The 13,258-nt window shown below is 44.7% G+C and overlaps 1 protein-coding gene across 1 annotated transcript in view; it reads right to left on the bottom strand.

Annotated features, from left to right (window-relative positions):
* The window catches only part of LOC126419670 (uncharacterized), a 96,406-nt gene that overhangs the window by 19,854 nt on the left and 63,294 nt on the right, over positions 1-13,258 (bottom strand). The gene's annotated exons all lie outside the window — the stretch shown is intronic.

Below are 13,258 nucleotides of genomic sequence, written 5' to 3'. Positions count from 1 at the left end.
AAGAAAAACAAAAAAAAAAGAAACCAATAGACAAGGGTTCGGAAATGTATACGTTCTGAGATAAGGCCAATAAAGATGGGTCTGGAAATGCATACTTTTCGCTACAAACACTTGTTTACAGGAGGTGTTCAACATGACGTCCATTCATGACAGTCCACCCCGTCTGCTCCCGTGTCAGATGTTCGCGCACATAGTAACGAAAGTGTCCTGGTGCGCCATCATGCATGAACGACATTTGTAATCGTTGTTGCAATGACACAGCCTCCAGCAAGGTAGGAAATACATTAATGAGAAAGTCCAGATAACGCGCCCCAGTTAACCCTTTATGGTAGCAGGTATGACGCTATTAATCTGCCGCTGATGATGCCTGCCAATACGTTGATAGAGAATCGGTGTTGTTCTCATATTTTCTCAATTGCTTGGGGATTTATATCTGCTCATACATGGAGGTTATGGAAATTCACGATACCAACTCTTGTGAACCCTGACTCACCGATAAATATAATCTTGAATGTGAATAATGAATCTGCGGCCTACTTCTGCAACAGCCCTTGACAGAACTGCCTCCTGCCATGATGATCCTGTGGCCGGAGGGCCAGAAGGCTCTGGATGATAAAGGTATAGCAATTGTTCAAGAAGTACCTCCCCCGTCCCTCCCCCTCAGATAAGACAGTGAGACACGACTTTTGCTGCTGTTAATCGTCGCACGCTGGTCCACAGAGTTTTCTTCCACCGAACGTAGCACATGCTCCTCCATGTCAGGCGTGCAGACTGTTCGAAGCCATCCAGTGTCAGTCTTTCGAGGTGCAATGGTACCTGTGTCCCTCGGACGGTGGGAAAGTCTTCCGAACAGCTTATTAGATGCAGCTCTGCCCTGTGGATATTTTTCAGCGTAAAGGCCACGACCTCGCGGGCTACGTCAATTTGCTAACAAGTGGTGGAACAGAGAAAATGTATATGTACTACCCCGTTTGAACTTACAAACAGCACAATGACAATAAAAACACAAGTGAAATCTGGGTTTGGAAGAAAGTAAAACACTATGATACGTACCCACGGTTGACAGTACTGCACAGTATAGCACTCAAACATGACGAAATCTAACGCAGCCTACAACACGAATCACACAACTGACTGCAGACCACCTAATGGTAGGCAGTGTACTGTGAGTAAGACATAATACCCTGCCGACACATTTGCCGGAGTCTCAATGCAACGACCGTGCTAATATCCGAAACCTAGCGTAGTGCAATCCGTCCTACAAACACGTGTTTATCTCGGAAAACTTGAGCTTCTGGACTCCTTTATTGTTCTTATTTTTCTTGTTTCGATGAGTACTGCCACCTCTTAAACGAACAGACACCATTTTTGATCCAGCAGACATTATGAATTAAGACACAAAGGAATTACAGCCACTGGCATGTCCGAAAGAACAGACACTACATATAAATTAAAGCGAGAAAGTGAGTGGTTTCTTCAGTGCAGATACTCAGCTGGCTCTACCTCTTACGGGAATCGGCGAAATATCGCGAGTAATGGGGACAGCGGGCAAGGGGCTCTGCATGAATAGTTTATAAATTATGTTGAGAATCTGGGTGTGACCGGAGGGGCGCTGGGGTTTCTGCAGTTGCAGTGACCACTGGGTCAGAATGGCTCAATAGTATTCGGCCAGAGGGTTAGCTGTCCTCTGTAGAAAGACGGAAGTAATGAGGAACAGCGGAAATGAGAACAGAAATAAACCGAACTTTCACATAGGGGAGTTAGCAGCAGCGAGGTTAATGAAATTCACAACCTTGGAAGCAAAATACTGGATGAATATTTCGTCAAGGAACAGCTTTATGAGGACTGCGACTTCTGATAAATGCAGTTTCTGTGTCAGTCACTTCTTTATTTTACCTCTACGCGTTTTGTCTCCATGCGGAGAGTTGTTTATTTACCCGGTAGGTGCTGCCATTGGTCTCCGACTGCGAAAAGACGTCTATACTCTCCACCAACATCAGCCATGTAAATAAAAGACTCTCCACCTGAAGATGAGGAACATCTTCCGAGATTGTCGTAAATGCTTTCTCCGAAAATTATTTCGAGCAGTTAGTCCACGAACCCACGCGAATTGTAAATGGTTGCGAAAACACACTTGACCTCTTAGCTACAAACAATCCAGAGCTAATAGTGAGCATCATGACTAATACAGGGATTAGTGATCACAAGGTCGTTATAGCTAAGCTCAATACCGTTTCTTCCAAATCCACCAGAAACAAACGCAAAATAATTTTATTTAAAAAAGCGGATAAAGTGTCACTAGAAGTCTTCCTAAGAGACAATCTCCATTCCTTCCGAACTGACTATGCAAATGTAGACGAGATGTGGCTCAAATTCAAAGATATAGTAGCAACAGCAATTGAGAGATTCATACCTCATAAATTTGTAAGAGATGGAACTGATCCCCCATGGTACACAAAACAGGTCTGAACGCTGTTGCAGAGGCAATGGAAAAAGCATGCGAAGTTCAGAAGAACGCGAAATCCCGAAGATTGGCTAAAATTTACAGACGCGCCAAATTTGGCACGGACTTCAAAGCGAGATGCCTTTAATAGGTTCCACAACGAAACATTGTCTCGAAATTTGGTAGAAAATCCGAAGAAATTCTGGTCGTCTGTAAAGTACACAAGCGGCAAGACGCAGTCAATACCTTCGCTGCGCAGTGCCGATGATACTGTTACCGACGACTGTGCCGCTAAAGCGGAGTTATTGAACGCAGTTTTCCGAAATTCCTTCACCAGGGAAGACGAATGGAATATTCCAGAATTTGAAACACGAACAGCTGCTAGCATGAGTTTCTTAGAAGTAGATACATTAGGGGTTGCGAAGCAACTCAAATCGCTTGATACGGGCAAGTCTTCAGGTCCAGATTGCATACCGATTAGGTTCCTTTCAGATTACGCTGATACAATAGCTCCCTACTTAGCAATCATATACAACCGCTCGCTCACCGATAGATCTGTACCTGCAGATTGAAAAATTGCGCAGGTCGCACCAGTGTTTAAGAAGGGTAGTAGGAGTAATCCATCGAACTACAGACCTGTATCATTGACGTCGGTTTGCAGTAGGGTTTTGGAGCATATACTGTATTCAAACATTATGAATCAACTCTAAGGGAACGATCTATTGATACGTAATCAGCATGGTTTCAGAAAACATCGTTCTTGTGGAACGCAGGTAGCCCTTTATTCGCATGAAGTAATGGCCGCTATCAACAGGGGATCTCAAGTTGATTCCGTATTTCTAGATTTCCGGAAAGCTTTTGACACCGTTCCTCACAAGCGACTTCTAATCAAGCTGCGGCCTCTGGGGTATCGTCTCAGTTGTGCGACTGGATTCGTGATTTCCTGTCAGGAGGGTCGCAGTTCGAAGTAATGGACGGCAAATCATCGAGTAAAACTAAAGTGATATCAGGTGTTCCCCAGGGAAGCGTCCTGGGACCTCTGTTGTTCCTGATCCATATAAATGACCTGGGTGACAATCTGAGCAGTTCTCTTGTAATTTACCGTCTAGTAAGGTCATCCGAAGACCAGTATCAGTTGTAAAGCGACTTAGAAGAGATTGCTGTATGGTGTGGCAGGTGCCAGTTGACGCTAAATAACGAAAAGTGTGAGGTGATCCACATGAGTTCCAGAAGAAATCCGTTCGAATTCGATTACTCGATAAATAGTGCAATTCTCATGGATGTCAATTCAACTAAGTACTAAGGTGTTAAAATTACGAACATCTTTAGTTGGCAAGACCTCATTGATAATATTGTGGGGAAGGCGAGCCAAAGGTTGCGTTTCATTGGCAGGACTCTTAGATGATGCAACAAGTTCACTAAAGAGACAGCTTACACTACACTCGTTCTTCCTCTGTTAGAATATTGCTGCGCGGTGTGGGATCCTTACCAGGTGGGATTGACGGAGGACATCTAGAGGGTGCAAAGAGGGCAGCTCGTTTTGTATTATCACGTAATAGGGGAGAGAGTGTGGCAGATATGATACGCGAGTTGGGATGGAAGTAATTAAAGCAAAGACGTTTTTCGTCGCGGCGAGATCTATTTAACCAACCTTCTCTTCCGAATGCGAAAATATTTTGTTGAGCCCAACCTACAAAGGTAGGAATGAACATAAAAATAAAATAAGAGAAATCAGAGCTCTAACAGAAAGGTTTAGGTGTTCGTTTTTCCCGCGCGCTGTTCGGGAGTGGAATGGTAGGGACATTGTATGATTGTGGTTCCATGAACCCTCTACCAAGCGCTTAAATGTGAACAGTAGAGTAATCATGTAGATGTAGATGTAGATGTAGATAATTGTATGAACCTTAGAAACGCGTAGCGGCCAAATAGACAAGTGACTGATGCAGAAACTGTTTTATTTGAAAATATGAGATGAGACGAAGCAAATAATTGAAATTATGTTGGTTGAAAAAAATTCGTAACAAACTTGACCGGCTTCAACGGCTAAGCAGTCGTCAATAGCTTTCTACAGAGTAACGTGTCACAATAATCAAGACAATTTCATTAAATACACTTGCGATAATTAGATCACATGCTCCATAGACATTGTCAGTTTCATGAGGACATAAGGAGAAGCACTGACAAAGAGGGCATTCCTAGCCAGAAGAAGTCTACTTGTATCATAACAATTTGAAGAAGATATTTCTGGGAATGTACGTTCTGACTACAGCACTGCACTGAAGTGAATCATGGACTGCACAAAAACACGATAGGAAGAAAATCGAAGTGTCTGTAACATGTTGAGAAGGACGCTGAAAAACAAGTGGGCCGATATCTAATGAGGCACCCGCCCGGACAGCCGAGTGCAATAACGCGCCGCTTCCAAGATTCAGGAGACGGGTCTGCTCCGGATCGAATACGCCTCGCGAGTTAACGATGATGGCTTGTGAGCCGACCTACTTGAGTTTTGCTTTTAGTCGTTTTCCCACATCGAGCTAGGCGAATGCTGCCCCAGATAAAAGCTACGCAAACTTCCAGCTAGGCGAATACCGCCCCAGATAAAAGCTACGCAAACATCTCGAAAACTTCCTCACACTTGAGCACAGATTTACTCTAGACGCAGACAGATGGGCACACAAATCCCGGGGGGGGGGGGGGGGGGGGAGCGAGGCGGGTGGGAGGAGTGGCATGGCGTCAGGGAGGGCATCCGGCTATCATCATTCACTGTGCCAAAAATCATGCCGGCCGGAGTGGCCGAGCGGTTCTAGGCGCTTCAGTCTGGAACCGCGCGACCGCTACGGTCGCAGGTTCGAATCCTGCCTCGGGAATGGATGTGCGTGATGTCCTTGGGTTAGTTAGGTTTAAGTAGTTCTGAGTTCTAGGGGACTGATGACCTCAGCTGTTAAGTCCCATAGTGCTCAGAGCCATTTGAACCATTTGAACAAAAATCATGCAACTACGCTGAGCCCTTGGACGAAACGGGAAAAGGCAATAGACACAAATATGTGAAATGAGGAGGTTGTCTGCAGATGGCGAGAAACGGAGTATATAGAAACATTGACCAGGAGACGGCGTTTCAAAGCAGTAGATGGCAATTGGGTGTAGGTACTACCCTCAGCTAAAGAGGAACAGGGAGGGAAATCTTGGTTGGCCGCAATTCGACATTGGGGAGACTTATGATCAAAGTGAAATATACAAAAAAGAAGTAATAATTCCTACTGTCTGTGGAGAAGCTACTCAGACATTCTACATACTTTGGAACAATCTCCTTATGAAGTTACATAGTGTTGGAAGAATGGTCATTTCAAAACATGACATCTCAGCAAAGTTCTTCTTGGACGTCAGGTGTGTGGGACGTTTCATATACCGAGTGCTTTTAGCAATACAAGTTGTGCTATATCGACAGGTAGTGGCGCCAACGCTCCTGAAGCGATGGATACAGCGTGGCTGGTAGTACTGTCGGGCGGATCACGAGACTGGTGACGCAAATTTGCCTATAAATTTGTATCAGTCGGTGTCCGCAAATTTTTTATTTACTGGCGATACCGGTTTCAGTTTTTCACTCAGTATCGCTTAATGTTTATTGAATGATGGTTGCCCCAGCGTATGGTATGAGTGGAAACTTTCACAAGATTCCCACTGGACGTCTCTCAGAGACGTGGGTCACATCTCTCGCTACCGAGCTCTCTTCACTCCGGTGTGCTGAGCCCAGACGTCCATTCTATGTCAGACAGTCAACACGTGGTTACCTCTGCTATTGTTATGAACATTGCTTCGACTTTGATTCCGCCCTATATTCTAACGAGACTTTGTTGTGTTTTGTGTATCGTGCTTTTAGAATAAGCTACACCGTGAATAGCACACATTGCACTAGTTTTATTGTGAGGGACTACCATCACTGCATCCATTAGCATAAAACCGGGGTCAAAGAGTGAAGTATTGTTGTCAGGTATGTGTGCACGACAGAAGAAAACCTACAAATGCCTGGAACGTACATGGTTGCGCAAACGCAGCCGTATAGGAATCTATTTAAAAGTGTATAACCGAGAGTTGTAGCCAGAATCCAGATTATTAAGTTGGGGACAACGATGCAACATCGCCGACAGCATGTTTGTTTCCATTACAATACGTAATTTGGGGCATATAAGTATGCAGTCTTCCAGTACCCACTTTCTATCTCTAATAAATTTGCTACACACACAATACACCGCCTTACAAAAAAGTAAAATGAGTCAAATTTGCAACGAACATGGCACTATGAGTCCACTTATCAGTATGACGTTGCACCCCCCTGTGGCCTAGATGAATCCACTGATGAAACTGAGAAGGATGTCAAAAGCCGTCGTATCCTCTTCTCGGGCAAGCTGACTCACGGCTCTTGTAACTCGTCCTGGGTATTCTGGATTCTGGAATTGGGAGAGAGCTGAAATCAGAGGTGGTCCCACACATATCATGTCGGGGACAGAACTGATGATCTTACTGTTCATGCTAGTATCTCAAAATCAAACGTGCAGTTGATAGAGACACGTGCGATGCGTGCATGAGTGGACGAGGTAGCATATGAGGACGCAGCATGTCCGTGACATGTCGTTGCGCCGTCAGAGTTCCCTCAGTCACTACCAACAGTGACCTGATGTCATAACCGATCAATGCCTACACCGTGACACCAGAAGTAACAACGCTGTGCCTCTCCAAAACAGTGCAGAATGATACCTCTCCGCACTTCGCCACCATCTCGCCAACGATATTCATCCGCTGTAATGCAGAACCATTGTTCATGACTGAACACAATGCGACGCCATTCGTCAGCAGCCTTTGATTCCCGGTTATGGCACAACTCCAAACACAACCGCCAGTGCTGAGGTGTTAATGACAGTCTACAACTGGGATGGTAATTCCCTTGTCCGACTGTTGTTAGTCTCTGAGCAATGATGTGGGACAACGCAGAATGTTGCTGTGAGTCCATTACTTGTTCTTGGATTGCGATGTGCTGGGCGCACCATATAACGCTCCTCCCTCGTGGTTGTCACACATGCTCGACGACTAGTATACCCGCCCACAATGAGGGCCCTTACGGGCTCTGGAAGGTGCTGACAACTGCGTGTGACACGAATACGTGGCATCCACTTGTTCTTCCATGTTCTTCAGAGCGATCATTCAACATCTGACGCTATTCATGCTCTTTATATTACCTACCTGGCATGGTAACAGCACTAAACTTGAAAAACACTAATACACTCTACTGGTTGTTCTTCATGTCACGAAGAACTGCATTTTTTAGATACCCGCCTATGGTGTGTACATCCGACCATGTCTTCTGGGTGCTTCACTGTTTTTATCGGAAGATTTAATTTCTGTAGCCTCTCTGCTTGCGTCCCTGTACTCTGACTGTGAGCCATAATTTGTTTCTGATCAAACAAAGCCTTGTGCTTAATGATGAGACTGTGTTCAGGAACAGTAATTTTTCTCCTAGATTCCTGTTCATTCCTGTACTTAATGTGCTGCTGATCTTCGGTATGGCTCTAGGAAACTATTAGACTGTCCCAGGTAGCAGTTTCCACATTCACATCGACTACTGTATACACAGGGACTGGGGGTATGACTGACCGTTCCTCACACGAAAAAACATCTCTTTGGGAATGACGTTCTCACTCTGCAGCAGAGCGTGCACTGATTTGAAAATTCCTGGCAGATTAAAACTGTGTGTCGGACCGAGACTCGAACTCGGTACCTTGGCCTTTCGCGATCATTTTCTTAAGCAGGTAAAATGCGTATTTCATCCGCTGTCCATTTCTGATTAGTCCACATTTATTGACATTGGTCCACGGAACGGAAAGATGATTTACGCTGACCGTGTTGTGTTGGAATGGTTTAAGTTTACATTATCAAGAGGAAGCGGACGTAACTTCAGATGCCCAACAGCTACTTTGTATGAACAAATAGACTGCATGGCTTATTTCGGTACCGAGTTCGTTCTTCTTGTATGCTATTTGCTCTGTGCATAAGAATGGGATGATAGAAACACTATTGGTTGAGATACAGATCTGGGTGAGGCGGTTTACGACACACGCAGTAGCGATACCGACCGCCAACTTTCCACTCAACTTGAACCTATCCTTCTTTCTCCATTTCCGCAGTAAATTTTATATTGCGATGTATACTGTCCACATCGTCAATACATTGCTTCAATATTTATTGTGTCGTGAGGATGAATCAAAAAGGAAATATTAGTATCGGGTGACCAAAAAGTCAGTATAAATTTGAAAACTGAATAAATCACGGAATAATGTAGATAGAGAGGTACAAATTGATACACATGCTTGGACAGACATAGGGTTTTATTAGAATAAAAAAAATACAAAAGTTCAAGAAATGTTCGACAGATGGCGCTTCCTCTGATCAGAATAGCAATAATTAGCATAGCAACGTAAGACAAAGCAAAGATGATGTTCTTTACAGGAAATGCTCAATATGTCCACCATCATTCCTCAACAATAGCAGTAGTCGAGGAATAATGTTGTGAACAGAACTGTAAAGCATGTCCGGAGTTATGGTGAGGCATTGGCGTCGGATGTTGTCTTTCAGCATCCCTAGAGATGTCGGTCGATCACGATACACTTGCGACTTCAGGTAACCCTAAAGCCAATAACCGCACGAACTGAGGTCTGGGGACCTGGGAGGCCAAGCATGGCGAAAGTGGCGGCTGAGCACACGATCATCACCTAACGACGCGCGCAAGAGATCTTTCACGCGTCTAGCAATATGGGGTGGAGCGCCATCCTGCATAAACATCGTACGTTCAAGCAGATGTTTATCAGCCAGGCTGGGGATGATGCGATTCTGTAACATATCGACGTACCTCTCACCCGTCACGGTAGCAGTTACAGAACCAGAATCACGCATTTCCTCGAAGAAAAAAGGCCTGATAACGGTATATGTGGTAAATCCAACCCATATCGTGACTTTCTCGTCGCGCAATGGAGTTTTCACGACAGTTGTAGGATTTTCGGCAGCCCAAACTCTACAGTTGTGGGCTTTGACAGACCCTTGGAGCGTGAAATGAGCTTCGTCGGTCCACAACACGTTACTCAACCAATCGTCATCTTCCGCCATCTTTTGAAACGCCTACACCGCAAATGCCCTCCGCTTCACTAAATCGACAGGTAACAATTCATGATGCCGATGGATTTTGTACGGATAGCATCGGAGGGTACACCTCAGTGCCAACCAAATTGTAGTGTATGGCATGCCGGTGCGACGTGCGACTGCACGAGCGCTGACTTCCCCGTGCATAGACGATCCCGCTACATTTCTTCCTGAACTGTCTCAGCAGCATTATTCCTTGTGCTCGGTCGGCCACTACGGGGTCTATTCGTCTAAACAACCCGTGGCTTCGAACTTCGAAATTATTCTCGCCACAGCTGCATTTGTCAACGGACCTTTACCCGTTCGAATCCCCTTCCTATGGCGATTGGATCATAACGCAGAACTAGCACATTCCCCATTCTGATAATACGGCTTCACCAAAAGCGCCTTTTCAGGTAACGTCAACATGCTGTGACTCCTGGCGCATCCGATTCTCTCTCTCATTACAGCTCCTTTTGTACACGATTGTCATGCGGTCACTGACGTTTTGCTGTCCAGCGCTTTCTGTCGGACATTTTGCAAACTTTGCTTTTTTTTGTTCTAATAAAACCCCATGTCATTCCAAGCATGTGTGTCAGTTTTTACCTCTCTATCTACATTATTCCATGGTTTATTAAGTTTTCAAATTTATACTGACTTTTTGATCACCAGGCATAACGATAAAAACAGGACGAAGGCAGAACAAAGCCGTTTATGGCACAATTCAAAAATCTCCAGAAAGAAATTGTCCATAGCCGATGAAAACAGGTTACCTCATGGCCATTCGAACTGTCATTTCATAATATTACCACGAATCAAAACGTTAGAGGTGGTCGAAATGACCTGATATCTGGAGAGAGGTGGCTGGTAAGCAAACGGAACGTATCTTTTGCGCGCCGTTTGCTGAATTGTCAGCCACGAATAGCAGTTCGGATGGCTGCTGTAGATTTCTCAGTGCTATGTTGTAGCACAGGTTAGCACAGGAGAGGAATTCGTGGTGGGCCGCATCAAACCAGTCAAAAGACTGATGACAAAAAAATTAATAAAAAGCTGTAGGTGTGTTAGTATGTGGAGTGAATTTAAGTGTACCTGCAGCCCGAATGTATGCTACAGGAAAGAATTACATCGAGCGGCCGCACTAGCCGAGCGGTTCTAGGTGCTTCAGTCCGGAACCGCGCTGCTGCTACGGTCACAGGTTCGAATCCTGCCTCGCGCACGAATGTGTGTGATGTCCTTAGATTAGTTAGGTTTAAGTAGTTCTAAGTCTAGGGGACTGGTGACCTCAGATGCTATGTCCTATAGTGCTTAGGGCCATTTGAACCATTAAAATGTTCCACATCTTCGTCTACATCTTCGTACACACTCCACAGACCTCCGCACGGTGCATGGCGGAAGGTATTTTTACGACTACTATTCATTTCCTCTCGTATTCCACTGGTAAATAGAGTGAGGGAGATAGTTTGTCGAAAAGTCTCTGTTTCTCGTATGCTATCCTCATGGTCTCCACGCGAAATATGCACTCATGGCAGTAGAATCGTTCTACAGTCGGCCTCAAATATCGATTTTCTAAATTAGCGCAGTAGTGCGTTGCGGATAGAGCGTCGTCTTCGCTCCAGGGATACCCATATGATTTCACGAAGCATCTTCGTGACACTAATCGAACTAACCGGTAACAAATCTAGCAGCCAGCCGCTGAATTGCTTCGATGTCTTCTCTTAATTCCATCTGATGAACCTAGACACTCGAAATCAAGAACTGATCTCACTTGCGTTCCATACGATGTCTCCTTGATAGATGGTTACGCTTTCCGATAATTGTCTCAATAAAACGAAGTCGAGCGCTCACCTTCCCTACTTACAACATCACTTGTTCATTCCATTTTTTATCTCTCTGCAAAGTTATTCCCAGATATTTAATCGAAGTGACTGTGTCAGCCTGCAACCTACTAATGCTACAGTCGAACGTTACAAGACTATTTGTCTTACTCAAGTAACTTACATTTTTCTACGTTTATAACAAGTTGTGATTCATCACACCAACTAGAAATTATCGTGTCATCTTTTGTATCCTGACTGTCACGTGATACTTTACCGTGCACCATAGCCCTCTCAGCAAGTAGCCACAACTTTCTGCTGACGTTGTGCGTCAGGTCATTTATATATAGAGCGGTCCGCTCCCGGTAGCTGAGTGGTCAGCGTGGCAGACTGTCAAACCTAAGGGCCAGGGTTCGATTCTAGGCTGGGTCGGAGATTTTCTCCGCTCAGGTACTGGGTGTTGCATTGTCCTAATCATCATCATTTCATCCCCATCCACGCACAAGTCGCCGAAGTGGCGTCAAATCGAAAGACTTGCGCCGGGCGAGCCGTTTAGAAGGTCGTCGTCACACGCCTTTTTTATATAGAGCGAATAAGAGTGGTCCTATCACCCTTCCCTGCAGCACACATGAAGTTCCCCTTGCTTCTGATGAACACCCGTCGCCGAGAGAAGGGTGCTGTTATTTAAAAGATCTTCAAGCCACCCACATGTTTGTGAACCTATTCCGTATGCTCGCACCTTCGTCGACAATCTGCAGGGGGGGGGGGGGGGGGGTACCATGTCAAACGCTTTTCTGAAATTATGAATATGGAATCTGCCTGTTCCCCTCTATCCGTATTTATTAGGGTACCCCATGAGAAAAGGGCAAGCTGAGTTTCGCACGAGTGAAGCTTTCTAAATTCTTGCTGATTTGTTGGCAGAAGCTTTTGTCTATTAAGGAGATTTATTATATTCGAACTAGGAATTTTTCAAAAAGTCTGCAGCAAACCAATGTGTTGGATATTGGTCTATGACTACGCGGGTCAGTTTTTTACCTTCCTTATATGCAATCGATTGGGACTTCCCGCTGGGCGAGGGATGAGTGATAAATGCAGGCAAAGTAAGGTGGAAACGCCGCAGAGTACTCTGTGTAAAACCGAAGTGTGATTCAAGCTGGTGCTGGTGCCGGCGTCTACTGCTGGGGGCTCAGGCTCGACTGAACTAGTTATGCTACCAGCAACACAATAGCGTATGATGTATTACCTATCAGTCAGGCGCGACAAACAGCTATGAATACGATTTTGTGTGACACTTCAACAAGAGAGCTTTCTTAAAAAATGGGATACGAGATAATTTGTGGTTAATTTAGTGTAAAATTATTATATGGGAACTCTCGTTCTTCTAAAAGAACGGACTTGAGCCACTTTCAAAATAATAGGTCTACATGTTAAAACAGTAGGTTAGCGCACTTGAATGCAACTACCGCCACATGTCGATTAAGGGGAAAAATAGTTCCGCCACATGACGCGTTGTATGAATGCGCGCGCAGCCCCATGTCGAGAAACACAATTTACAGCGTCGGTATAAAAGTGTTAAGTCAGCTCTACTTGTTGACACACATTATCACTGCTAGTTTTTACCACAATTCTCTTTCATTTCGGGATGAGCCACGTCAGTGACTTTTAATTTATAAAATGATCAGGTTCTAGACCGCCATTGACGAAATTCAAAACTAAAACTTAATTGCCTAGTTTTTAGTTCCATAATTACTTCTGCTTGTGTTCATGTCTTTCGAAAAGTATTACTTCCCATAATTCATCAATTATTTCTATTACCACTAACGTTAAGTGTTAAAAT

This window comes from Schistocerca serialis, chromosome 9 (genome assembly GCF_023864345.2).
Source record: "Schistocerca serialis cubense isolate TAMUIC-IGC-003099 chromosome 9, iqSchSeri2.2, whole genome shotgun sequence".
Taxonomy (NCBI): domain Eukaryota; kingdom Metazoa; phylum Arthropoda; class Insecta; order Orthoptera; family Acrididae; genus Schistocerca; species Schistocerca serialis.
The sequence above is the reverse complement of the archived record's forward strand: the minus strand, read 5'-3'. Positions and strand labels throughout refer to the sequence as shown.